Below are 12140 nucleotides of genomic sequence, written 5' to 3' on the forward strand. Positions count from 1 at the left end.
GAAATGAGAACAGATGATTTTTGTAATATATCCATTTTTAAACTTTTAATTATTATTCACTTTTCAACCTCGTTATTTCATATTCGTACGAAATTAACCAGGATAGTGTGACAAACTCCCGTATACCCGTGGCTCAGCCTCAATAATGGTCAACTCGTTGACAGTCTTGTTTTATGCACATTCCATTTCCCACCTCTGTGTTACGGGAAACAAAATCAGATATTACATTTCAACCACAGATATTTCTTTATTTTTAAATTTTTATTTACTTTAGAGAGAGAGAGCGTACGAGTCGGGGAGAGGGGCAGAGGGAGAGAGACAGAATCCCAAGCAGGCTCCACACTCAGCACGGAGCTTGACACCGGGTGGGATCTATAACCCTGGGATCATGACCTGAGCCAAAGTCAAGAGTTGGACACACAACTGACTGAGCCACCCAGGTGCCCCTGTAGATATTTCAATATATGTTTCTAAAAGAAGAGGACGCTTGGGGCGCCTGGGTGCCTCAGTCGGTCGACCTTCTGCCTCTGGCCTCAGGTCATGATCTCGAGGTTCGTGGGTTTGAGCCCCACGTCAGGATCTGTGTGAGGGCTCAGAGCCTGGAGCCTGCTTCCGATTCTGTGTCTCCCTCTCTCTCTGCCCCTCCCCTGCTTGCTCTCTGTCTCTTTCTCAAATAATGAACATTTTTAAAAAATATAAAAGAAGAGGACTCTTTATTTTTAACATAGACACAATACCAGTTATCATATCTAAAATATTTTACAATAATTCATTAATGTCTAATCAGTGTTCAAATGTCTTCATAAATGGCATAAACAGCTTTTTGTTTGAGTTTACTTAAATCAGGATACAAATAAGGTCACATGTTGTGATAGTTGATACATCTTTTAAGTCTTTTTTAATCTGTAAACTTACCTCTAATTCATTCCCTTATTGTTGAGATGTATTTGTTTTTAAAGAAAAATTTCATCTAGAGTTTTCCATAACTTACATTTTGCTGACTGCTTCTCTTGAGGTCTGTTTGAACATATTCCTGGGCTCTTGTATTTTTTTTATAATTGATAGCTGGTAGCTTAATCTATTCTAGCAGTTTGATCAGATTCAGGTTATCTCTTTCAAAGCAAGATAGTGATAGTTTAGTGTCTCTTTTTTGTGACGTTAGCAACCACTGAAGCTCATGCCTTGATCCTACTTTATCCAAGGTGGCAAAATGATGGTATTCTAATATCATCTAATGATGATTTTATCATCCCTTCTATTTGTTATCTAGGATATTTCTATAATGAAAAAAACCTCCTCATCTGCTACTTGATTTTCAGTGGTATAATTTCTTAGCGAAAACAAGATGGTTTCTTTCCGTCCCTCTGTTTATCATTTTTCAAAATAATGAGTTGGTTTTAGTGGTGACTAATTATTTTTCTCATACCATTTGACAAACAGTTGAAATGTTACAACTAATTGCCATTATCATCCTTCTAGACGCTAAAATGGACCCATCTTTAGCCACTGAGAGTCTCTTCAAGGTGGTTCCTGAATCCTTTGATGATGACTCTAGTGTTCTTTTGATTGCTTTCTTGTATATTTCTTTCCTCAGACCTGGAGTCCACCATTTCTCTAAGGAGCCAGATTCCATTTAGTGGAAAATACCTGGAATGAAATAATTGTTTTAGTTGGATGTATACTTCGACCCAATCATCTGTCAGCAAACCCTGAGTGTTGGGATTAAAACACAGATTTGGAGTAAAAAAAAAAAAAAAAAAAAAAAGACTAGGGTTTGAATCCCATCACTTGCCAGCTTGGTGATCTTAGAAAATTTACAGGGCTGTAATGTGCAGCAACACAGCAAAGCAGCAGAGGCTAGAAGCACGGCGGCCCCGGTATTCTCTCCTGCACAGATGCCATAGGAAAGGATGAACCTGACAGCTGTTCTCAGCAATGAGTCCCAGAAACTCCTGAGGTGGATAGAGGTTGATTCTGTCCACAGGCAGGGAAAGTAGCCAGGGGTAGGGAAGGCCTAGGGTCACAAATAGGGACCAGGTTTGGGGGACAATGTTTTAGTTCTGCCCTTTCATCATCCCTGTATTGCCCTAGGCAGATTTCCCCCTTCCTTTTGGTGATGATTGCAGGGGCAGGGTATCAGGGGACAGGCCAGAAGCAGTGGGTAACCACAAGGCAGAGCTCTGACCTGGTAGAGTGATGAGCAGATGGCAAGGAGTATAGCTGGTCTGACCAGTCCCCAAGAACTCCCCTCCACACACACACACACACACCCCTGCTCTCACCCTCCTGTGGGCATCTGCTTGTAATACAGAGTGGCTGCCTCCAATAAAAGATTATTCAGAGGTTCTTTGGAGACCAGGTGAGCACAGTGCCATGTGTCTCCCACAAAGGCACATGGCAGCCAGCACACACACCGATTCACCTGGAGAAGCACAGTCTTGCTAGATGTCTGCCCCTCTCCACGGGTGCATTTTCCTAATCAAGGCAGCTCGATGTCCGGAAGGGGCAAGGATGGGCTCAGAGGGCAGGTTCTGAGAGCTGCAAGTTGGGAGGACAACAAATGGAATAACTTATACCGGAGAAGGCAGAACTCATGAAAAAACAGGAAAAGAAGTAAAAGCCAGAGTAATGAATATGCTTAAAGAAATGAGAGAATTTACTGGGAACAGAAAGTGAGAATAAGCAGTTGAGTAAAAGAATTAGAAATATTAAGAAGTAGTTCTGCCAGACAGAGGCAAAGAGTACTGTATGATATCATTTATATGTGGACTCCAGAAAGAAAGAAAGAAAAAGAAAGAAAGAAAGAAAGAAAGAAAAGGAGAAAAGGAGAAAAGGAGAAAAAGAGAAAAAGTTAAACTCAAAGAAACAAAGGGTAGAACAGTGGTTGCCAGGGGCCGGGGGCTGGGGAAAATAGGGAGAGGTTGTAAAAGAGTACAAACTTCCAGGGCTCATGGGTGGCTCAGTCAGTTAAGCGTCTGACTTTGGCTCAGGTCATGATTTTGTGGTTCATGGGTTCGAACCCTGCGTCGGGTTCTGTGCTGACAGCTCAGAGCCTAGAGCCTGGTTTGGATTCTGTGTCTCCCTCTCTCTCAGCCCCTCCCCCACTCACGCTCTGTCTCTGTCTCTCTCTCTCTCAAAAATAAATAAACACTAAAAAAAAATTTAAAAAACACTCCAAAAATAATAGTAATAAGTATCTAGTAAATATGTGAGCTGGAAGATTAGGCCAAGGAGTTTTGCCTGGAGGCACTGCAAAAGGACAGGGTAAAGAATGGAAAAGAAATTTGGAGAATCAGACATGTGTCCAAGTCCATTTGGTAGGGACACCAGAAGAACAAAAGGAAATGGAAGGAGGCCAATAGTTCAAGCAATAATGACCAAGAATTTCCTAATGTCACACAGTGAGTGAGTGGCAAAGCCAGGAGGTCAGGCCAGGCAAGCTAGCTGGAGCACATACTCTGGACGACTATTTACTGCCGTGGGTCTACTCTATCAGCTGCCAGTCTGGAGGAGGAGGAGAATGAAGTTGGGCATAGGACATAAAGAGGGGACGAATACACAGTAAGCAGAAGAGAGCCTGTGCATGAACTGAGGGAGACAGTGTGGCAGGAGCTGGGGAGAAGTCTGGATGCCTCAACTCAATGCCACTGAGGTCTTTAAAAACAAGCATCGAAACCCCCCAAAACACAGAAACCACAATCTAAAAATAACAACAAAAACAGACAAGTCACTTCCTCTCTCTAATCCTCAATTTCTTCATCTATAGATGGCAGACAGTAACTCCCACGTCATAGGGCTGTTGTAAAGATGAAATCCTAGAATACAGGTAGGATTCTGAGCACAGAAAACAATGGCGTATACTGACATAAAATAATACAATTTCTTATTTAACAATTCAATAAATACTTGTTGAAGATCTATGCTCCAGGCAGTGGAATACAAAACAGACAAAAATCTTTGAAGCTATGGAATTTCTGGGGTAGAAGGTGGAGTGGGGGGGAAGGAAAAAGGCAATACACGTAAATAAATAACAATGTGAGGCACTGTGAGTGCTAATAACGAAATTAGAGCAGGGTGAAGGAATAGAAAATGGTGTTGTGAAGAGGTACTATTTTGGCAGGATGGCTGGGAAAGGTCTATGGAAGGAATAAGGTGAGTGAACGAGGCAGGAAGCATCTGGAGGAGTGGAGTTCTTGGTGGCAGTAACAGCAAGTGCAAAGGTCCTGAGGTCGGAGAGTACTCGGCATGTTCAAGGAATGGCAGAATGCGGATACCCTGCTTGGGAGCAGAGTGAGCCAGGGAATAGCAGTTGGAAATTAGGTCAGAGAGGTAGCCAGTGGCCAGATCATTTGGGTCTTCATCCATCACTAACAATTCAGCTTCTCTTTCATTATTTGAAAACTTTGTCTTTGCGTACTCCACTAAATCGGAGGTGCCGACCGTGGAAGGGAGCCTTCTTATTTAGCAAATTCTTTCCAGCCTCTATGATTTAGTATGGTGGAAGACACCTCTGCCTTCTAGTTGAGCAGAAGACACCTCAAAATTGAGCTTCCTGGGCAATTGCCTTCTCCCTGCTGGCCACAGGAAGTATCTTTTGATCCACAGTGGTCATTCCAAACCAGTCCTCTAATTGCCCTTGTCCAGGTCTGTGGGAATTACTCAGAAATGTTTGAAGTCCCAGAGCCAGGCACACTCTGAGTCACCCCTTAGTCTAGGGGAGGTGGCCAGGAAGCAGCCAGGATTAGGACAGGTTTTGATTTAGTGCTGTTGGATTCTCTTACACAGCCCTGCCCATACCCGAGGGTAACCCTATCTCACCCCTGCAGGCTGAGGTGCCCATGTACTTTAGAAAGGCATCCTAAACATGACCCGATCCTTCCCTCCCCCAGCGAAGGTTGTTCCTTTTCACTAATCACAGCAGAAGATTCCTTTCATCTCCCATACCTCTCAGAGCACGGGTGTTCTGGCCACAGCTGCCCATGTCAGAAACCAATGCACCCTGTTCTTGTTTTCCTTTCCAGTCATCTCTGGATTTGTAATCCGTCTGGAAGGCTGTCCATTTCTCACCTCCATAAATCTGGTAGCGCAGTTTGCATTATTACTTGCCGACAACTTCTTCTAGGTGTTTAGATTGTATTTAAAAAAGCACGCCCAGAACTAAGGAGATGAAGGAAAAATAAACTAAGGAATTGCTGCCTATGTGGGGTTATATTTAAATTTGTCATCTAGGACTTCTGGAAGGAGAAGAGTCAGCGGCCCATAAGATGGTAACCGAGCTTTCTTACGTTGCACACTGTCCCAGAGGTTTGGTGCAGCTATCAACGTTAACACACAGAGACAGTGTCAGGAAGAGAGCCATATCTGGACTGGCCCCTTGATTCTGAACACCATAATTATGAGAAGGTAAATACAGACCCTTTAGCTCCAAAGGTTTTTTTTCTGAGGTTGGTGGAAAGGACTCAAAAATGTACATCGTGAAGATGGGAATCTGTTGACCTTTTTTACTCAGAAATGTGGGGCTGGCTTGACTTAGTGTAATAATGTGCTTCACCATCACTCTCCTTATCTCTTGTGAACAATAATTTCAAGATTTCACTCAGAATTTCTCTATCCCAGTAATTCTTAGCAACCTGGCACTTATTCCCACTAGCATGCCACAAAATGGCCTCAGGCAGACATTCTGGAGAAGCTTAGACGGGGATAATTATAGCTTCGTGTACCTGCCCTCACGCAGCTCAGTGGAGGTGTTGATGGCTCCTTGGTCAGCCATGACAAATTCTATAGCTGGGTACCTCCCTAAGAGCTGGGCCAGGTAGGAATAGAAGCGGGAAGAAAGACAGTGCAGCTCAGTTCACGGAGGAGAGAATCACAACTAACTATTCTGAGAAATTAGGGTATTGGTATTTCTGACCTTCTGAGATGGCTGTCACGAACAGAAATGACTCGACACTCCCAGAAGGCGTGACTTCGTGCCAGTCCAAAGCAACCTCTTGTGTGCCGGAGGAACCATGGACCTGACTTGCTACTTCTGACTCCACGCAGGTGAGAACATCAACTCATGGGCGTCTCGGGGACTAATGAAATAAGCAGTAGCAAGGTATTAAAGTTCTTCGAAAGGATTTGCTGTCTGATCTTAGAGCAGCAGCATCCATTTCCTCTTTTGCTGGGAACACTCAGATAAACGTGGGAAAGGAAGGACTTGAAATAACTGGAGACGTAAACTCTGGATATGTGTCTTCTCGGTAGCACAATTTATTATTGGCCAAGTAGGGCTGTCCCCTGGGGAACCACTGTAAGGGGGGGAGTTTAGAACACACTCTATCCTGCCGATGTTTTTATGTCCCCTGTTTTTACCATCCCATTTAATTTCGGCCACCTGACTCACAGTGGTACTTAAAAAACTCTGCAGCAACATAATAGAATAAAATGAACGTGAACTTCAGAAGTAGAGATGAGGAGGCCTGAATCTTGGTTCTACCATTCACTTAGGTACTCAATGTTTTAGTACATGTCTAAGTACAAGGTACTTAATGTCTTGAGGTCTCAGTTTATTTCTCTGGGAGACAAGAAGAAACACTAACCTGAATGTATTAGTCTGCCCAGGCTGCCATAACAAAATACTACGGACTGTGTGGCTTAAACAACAGAAATTGATTTTCTCACAGTGCTGGAGGCTGGAAGTCCAAGGTTAAGGTGCTGTCAGGGTTAATTTCTGGCGAGGCCTCTCTCCTTCTTTCTTGCTATGTCCTCATGTGGCCTTTCCTCTGTGCATGCACAGAAACAAGGGCTCTGGTATCTCTTCCTCCTGTTAGAAGGATACCAGTCCTACTGGATAAGGGTCTCACCCTTATGACCACATTTAACCTTTAAAAAAAATTTTTTTAATGTTTATTTTTGAGAGAGAGACAGAGAGAGACAGAGAGAGACAGAGAGAGAGAGAGAGAGACAGATCCGAAGCAGGCTCCAGGCTCTGAGCTGTCAGCACAGAGCCTGACATGGGGCTCGAACCCATAACCATATCATGACCTGAGCCGAAGTCGGACACTCAGCTGACTTAACCTTAATTATCTCCACAAAGGCCTGATTTTCAAATACGATCATATTGGGGGTTAGGACTTCAACATATGAATTTTGGAGGAACACAGTTCAGTTCATGACACTCAAACACTGTCACAAGGATTATTTCAGATTATATATACACAGGACCTAGCCTTGTTCCTACAGCATAGTAAGTGCTCAATGGATATTGATTCCCTTACCTTCCACCCTGTGTCACTTACCTCCCTAGTGGGTCGCTTTCTTCTCTACACATGAGAAGCTGGATTTGGCCCTTTGCATAGATGGAATAGATAGTTACAGAGTGAACAGAGGGATTCCCAAGACTTGAGTTTGGTAAAAAATTTCTCCCTTCCCTCATTGGTGTGGTTTCCAGTTGTAGGCCTCCTTTTCCCAGCTACTGTCTCCATTCTGGGAACTGTCCTTTCCAAACGAAGGGCTGGGTCCAGTCACAGCAGCCTGTTCCTTCTCCAACGCCCTGGTTTGACATCTCAAGCCACGTTCTTTCTCCTGAGAATCTGGATATGAGATTCAGTCCCTGCTGAAGGACAGAAACCAGCCTGCAGATACAGAACAAGGTTGATGATGTTGGTAGGTACCATAATTGAGAGCTCAGTGTGTGTCAGGTACCGTTCTAAGAGTTTTTCACATGTTGACTAATTTAATCATCACCACAACTCTACGAAGTAGATATGTTCATCATTTCCCCCTTTTTACATCACTTCCCTTTTTGAGGAAATTCAGGTGTGAGAGTATTTGCCCAGGGTCACATAGCTATTAAGTCTGGACACAGGCAAGTGTAGAGGATCTTACCTCCAGACAGAAAAGCAGAGTATCCTCGCGGTTCTTTGGTCTTGTCCTTCTTTCTCACGGATTCCATGACATGTTTCGGTATCTTGCCAATGAATTCCTTTTTTTGCTTTAACAGTCTGAAGTGGGGTTTTGTTCTTAAACCAAGGGAACTTGTGTTAAGACGGTGGCCCTGGCCTATTAGATCTGTTGCACTCAACATTAGAGGATGTTTTTGAGATTAACAACCATAGATAAGTGACTATGGAAAACGGTTTGTTAATGATTCAATTCCATTACAAAGTTTAAAATTGGTTAAATCACAATGAAGAAGGTCTCCTAGAAGAGATTACGGGAGCAGTAAAAGCCTCCTTTTCCGGAAAACACATGATTTTAAGCAGTAACGATGGGGTAAGCTCATCACTAGCAGTGTGCCCTACAGAGGACGTGGTGATTTGATGTGTGTGTGCATATGCCAGTGTGTTGGGAGAGAAGTTGTGTGTTTTCTATCAAGCCTGGAAAAGCTGGAAGGCAATGTTGGGGCTGAGGGAGGTGAGGAAAGGTGAGCCAGGTGAATACGATCGGAGAGCTTGTGCCTTTAAGGTATGATTCAAAGGGTGTTTGCAACCCAAGGCGAAATTAGTACAGAAGGATAATGAATACATTGAAATTGGTGAGATACTTAATACTGCCTAGGTTTTATTTCCTTTAAATCTTGCTGAAAGTACCAATTATGCAGGTGCATTACTCTTTCTAGAGTGTTCTTGATTAATACATACTGCTAGTGCATTGACTTTTTAAAGAGTAACCAACTGGCTGAATCATGTACATTTTCGTTGGAAAAACTAGTGATGTGCCTAGAGCGAGTCTGCCTGATGTCCAGATAGCTAGCTGACATCATTGCCCAGTGGTCAACTGTAGCCGCCAGAAGAGCTGGCAAAGCATCTCAGGACACTGATTCGCCTTTCTCCTCCCAGCCTGAAAAAAGTACAACCTCAAAATGTTTGTGTTTGACATTCTTTCCAGAAGGAAGTAACAAGGAAATAATTCACTTGTGGCTTAGGTTGACTGGCATGGAAATGGAGGCTCTTTCTCCTTTGGCTCAGGTCAGGGAGTAGTCAGTCCCTGTGGGAGGCAGAGCGCCTTCTGCTGAAGAATGGGCAAAGGAAAGAGAAATGAAATGGAGAGGAAATGGCCAGAGAGGAGGATGCGTCAGGAGCGGGAGAGTTGAAACATTAGGACACGTGACAAAATGGAGACACTGTGTGACATGAAAGGATGCAGGTAATGCCAAACCTCCAGACTACGGAGCAAACCCAAATAAACAGTGTACTCTTTCATCTAATCTGTGCCTCCATAAGTCTCTCATCATTTTCCCAACATTTGAGAAGAATGTGACTTCCTGGCTTAGTCAACCTTGGGAAAGGCTGGGATGGGGGCCCTTCTCTTACTCAAACGAAAAGCCTCAAAGATGCAACCAGGAGGGAAGAAGGGCTCAGTCTTCTGCGTCAGAAATGATTCTTCCAAAGCAGGTACCACGAAACTATCTCTAAAGGGAGAATGCGCAGTGCCCTGGTCACCACATTGCACAACTCCAGAGAATGCCATTCACACTCCAGACTATTTTAGCTCATGGAGTGGCATTGGGTACTATACTCGTGGCTGTACACAACAACTCTGCAGAATCATGTAGCTTTAAAAAAAAATCACCAGATAACAAGAAGTTCATATTGTAGTCAATTCGCTAATTTGTTTTCATTAATAAGGAGCTCTGAATGCACACAACGATTAAAGCACTCTTAAATTTCATCCTTCCAAAGTGTTCTCTTTCTTCCCTTCTCATGCTTAACATGTTTTTGTGTTAATAATCTAGGCTTATTTTGTTATATTTGTGCTGTTAAGTCAGTGGTTCTGAATTAAAGGGGTGTGGTATAACGGAATTACTTCGGAAATGTTTTCAAAAACATCAACAGGAGAATGGATAAGCAAAGTGATATGTACACACACATATACACACACACACAGTGTAATTCCAGTCATGAAGTTTGAGAACTAGCAAAACTACTCTATAGTGACAGAAGTTAGCCTGGAGAGGTGATACAGACTGAGAGGTCACACAAGGGAAATTTTTGTGGTGATGGACATTTTCTGTATCTTGGTCTGGACGGTGGTCCCATGGATGCATCCATATAAAAAAAATCGTCAAACTGTACATACAATGAAGGTCGTGCTTTTTATTGAATGTGAAAATGTTCTCAATAAAATACTGTCTAAAAATATGAGTTACACACATACACCGACCCAAGCTTCCACCCTGAACTCAGGGACTAAGATGAATGAAATATGGGGAGCAGGGGATACAGACCAGCATTATGTATTTTTAAAAAGCTCCCCATTGTTATTTCCCACCATTACTATCAGCTTCCAAATATTCTTTTAGGATAAAAACAAATACATGAATAATATATAGGACTTTAACATTTGTGGAAGAACGCTGGAGATCATAAGCATTTTCCCGCAATAGTTTGCTTACTTTCCTGTCCTCTTTGATTGAGGAACTTGTTTTGTTTTGCTTTGAGTGATTTCAATGTTTCTGAAGGTGTACAATTAATAAATTAATGGGAGGAAAAATTGGAGATAGGAAGAATCATGAGGGCCCATGAGATTCTGCCTGTATTTAGAGTCTGAATCAGGTTTACAACAAGTTGAAATATTTGGGGGGATATTTAATATTGACAAGTTCCTAAAACTGCAAAGTTTTCAAGTAAACCTGTCACGATGTATTTGGGACCTGTGCTATCAACTATCCTGTTCATTCTGATGCATATTAAGGAGATTTGAGTGTGATGCAGATTTAGGAAGTGTTTTTTTTTTTCTTTTTTAAAAGTAGCTTGTGACTGACTAGCTTTTCTATAGTTATTCAAAGAATGAAAGGCTTTTTTTCACTTCACATTGGACTATTTAAAAAATATTCTGGGGTGCCTGGGTGGCTCAGTGGGTTGAGCGTCTGGTTTCAGCTCAGGTTATGATCTCACAGTTCATGAGTTTGAGCCCCGTGGAGGGCTCTGTGCTGAAAGCTCAGATCCTGTCTCCCTCTCTCTGCCCCTTCCCCACTCACGCTCTCTCTCTCTCTCAAAAATAAACATGAAAAAAATATTCTTACTTGTGTATTGCTTTTCTGTGATCTATTCTAAAGACAGAAATATGGCTGGTCGGATGTACTTCATGGGTTTCTAAATTAATAATATATTTTTTTAATTTTTAGAAATAAAATTATTTAAATGGAGTCTGCAGGCTTAGTGCTAAATCTTAGTGTGTGGGTTGTGTGTGTGTGTGTGTGTATGTGTGTGTGTATTTTGCCTGTGAACACCCCGCAACACCCCCCACATTCATTCTGATTCCGAAGGCAGTGTGAAAACAGTTCTCTCCCTGAGACATTCTGGCTTTATCACTTAGCTTCCTCCATAGGCATGCGGTCTGCCTGGAGGACCATACATTCATTCAAGGTCAGAACCGGGAAAGACCTCAGAGATGAAGTAATTCAACCAAACTCTGACCTCCATGTCACACTCCACTTAAAAAATAAACTTAGGCCTCGGGGTGAAGTGGCTTGTTCAGGGTCACCTGGCTGGTCAGAGGCAGAACCAGAATCGTATGTCTACATGCAACCTTTGTGCCTCCATACCACCGCTGTCTCGGCATTCTGTCCTCAGAGTTTGGTATCACAGAGGGGCAATGCACAAGTGCCATTTCTTTTCCTCCAAGACCCCAAGAGGCCTCTCCTCTGTATCACTTTGAGAGCCTGCAGGGATTTACTTATTTTTAATGTGAATCCTATGTTGGTGAAATTTTGAAGAGTGTAAGAGCTTGCAATTTTGGGGCCAGACAAGGGTCCATTATCCTAGTTCACTCGCTGTTGTGAACCTTGGTGAGACAGGTGATTTCTTCACTCCTCGCTTTTCTCGTCTAGGAAATGGGGTAATCACCCGGGGGCACATACAGTACTTTTCATACTTTCTGGAGCACAGCAAAGCATTCGGAAATTTTCTTTGGAAATCTAGCAAGTCCATACTGAAGCCATCCAGCTATCTCCTTGAAAGTTTGAGAAACTGACTTCAATTTTCTTCAGCCTTTTCCTTCCGCCCCTGTGTGGAGGCTTCTTGACTTCACTGTTCCGGCGGTTGGCAAATACTCAGAGAAGTCAAGTCACCACAAATTTGTACATGATGAGCACAGTAGGTTTTGCTTTTTAGTTCCCAGTTCTCTTCCCTGAGAGCTCCGGATTTTTGTATGAG

The 12140-nt window shown here is 42.9% G+C and overlaps 1 long non-coding RNA gene across 1 annotated transcript; it reads right to left on the minus strand.

Annotated features, from left to right (window-relative positions):
* Window positions 1–997: 997 nt before the first annotated feature.
* LOC122476418 lies at window positions 998–2831 on the minus strand. Its single transcript, XR_006295487.1, has 2 exons — window positions 2423–2831; window positions 998–1647 (listed from the first exon to the last, which is right to left on the minus strand). It is a non-coding gene; the product is annotated as an uncharacterized LOC122476418 (long non-coding RNA).
* Between the last annotated feature and the right edge of the window lie 9309 nt (window positions 2832–12140).

This window comes from Prionailurus bengalensis, chromosome E4 (assembly GCF_016509475.1).
Source record: "Prionailurus bengalensis isolate Pbe53 chromosome E4, Fcat_Pben_1.1_paternal_pri, whole genome shotgun sequence".
NCBI lineage: Eukaryota > Metazoa > Chordata > Mammalia > Carnivora > Felidae > Prionailurus > Prionailurus bengalensis.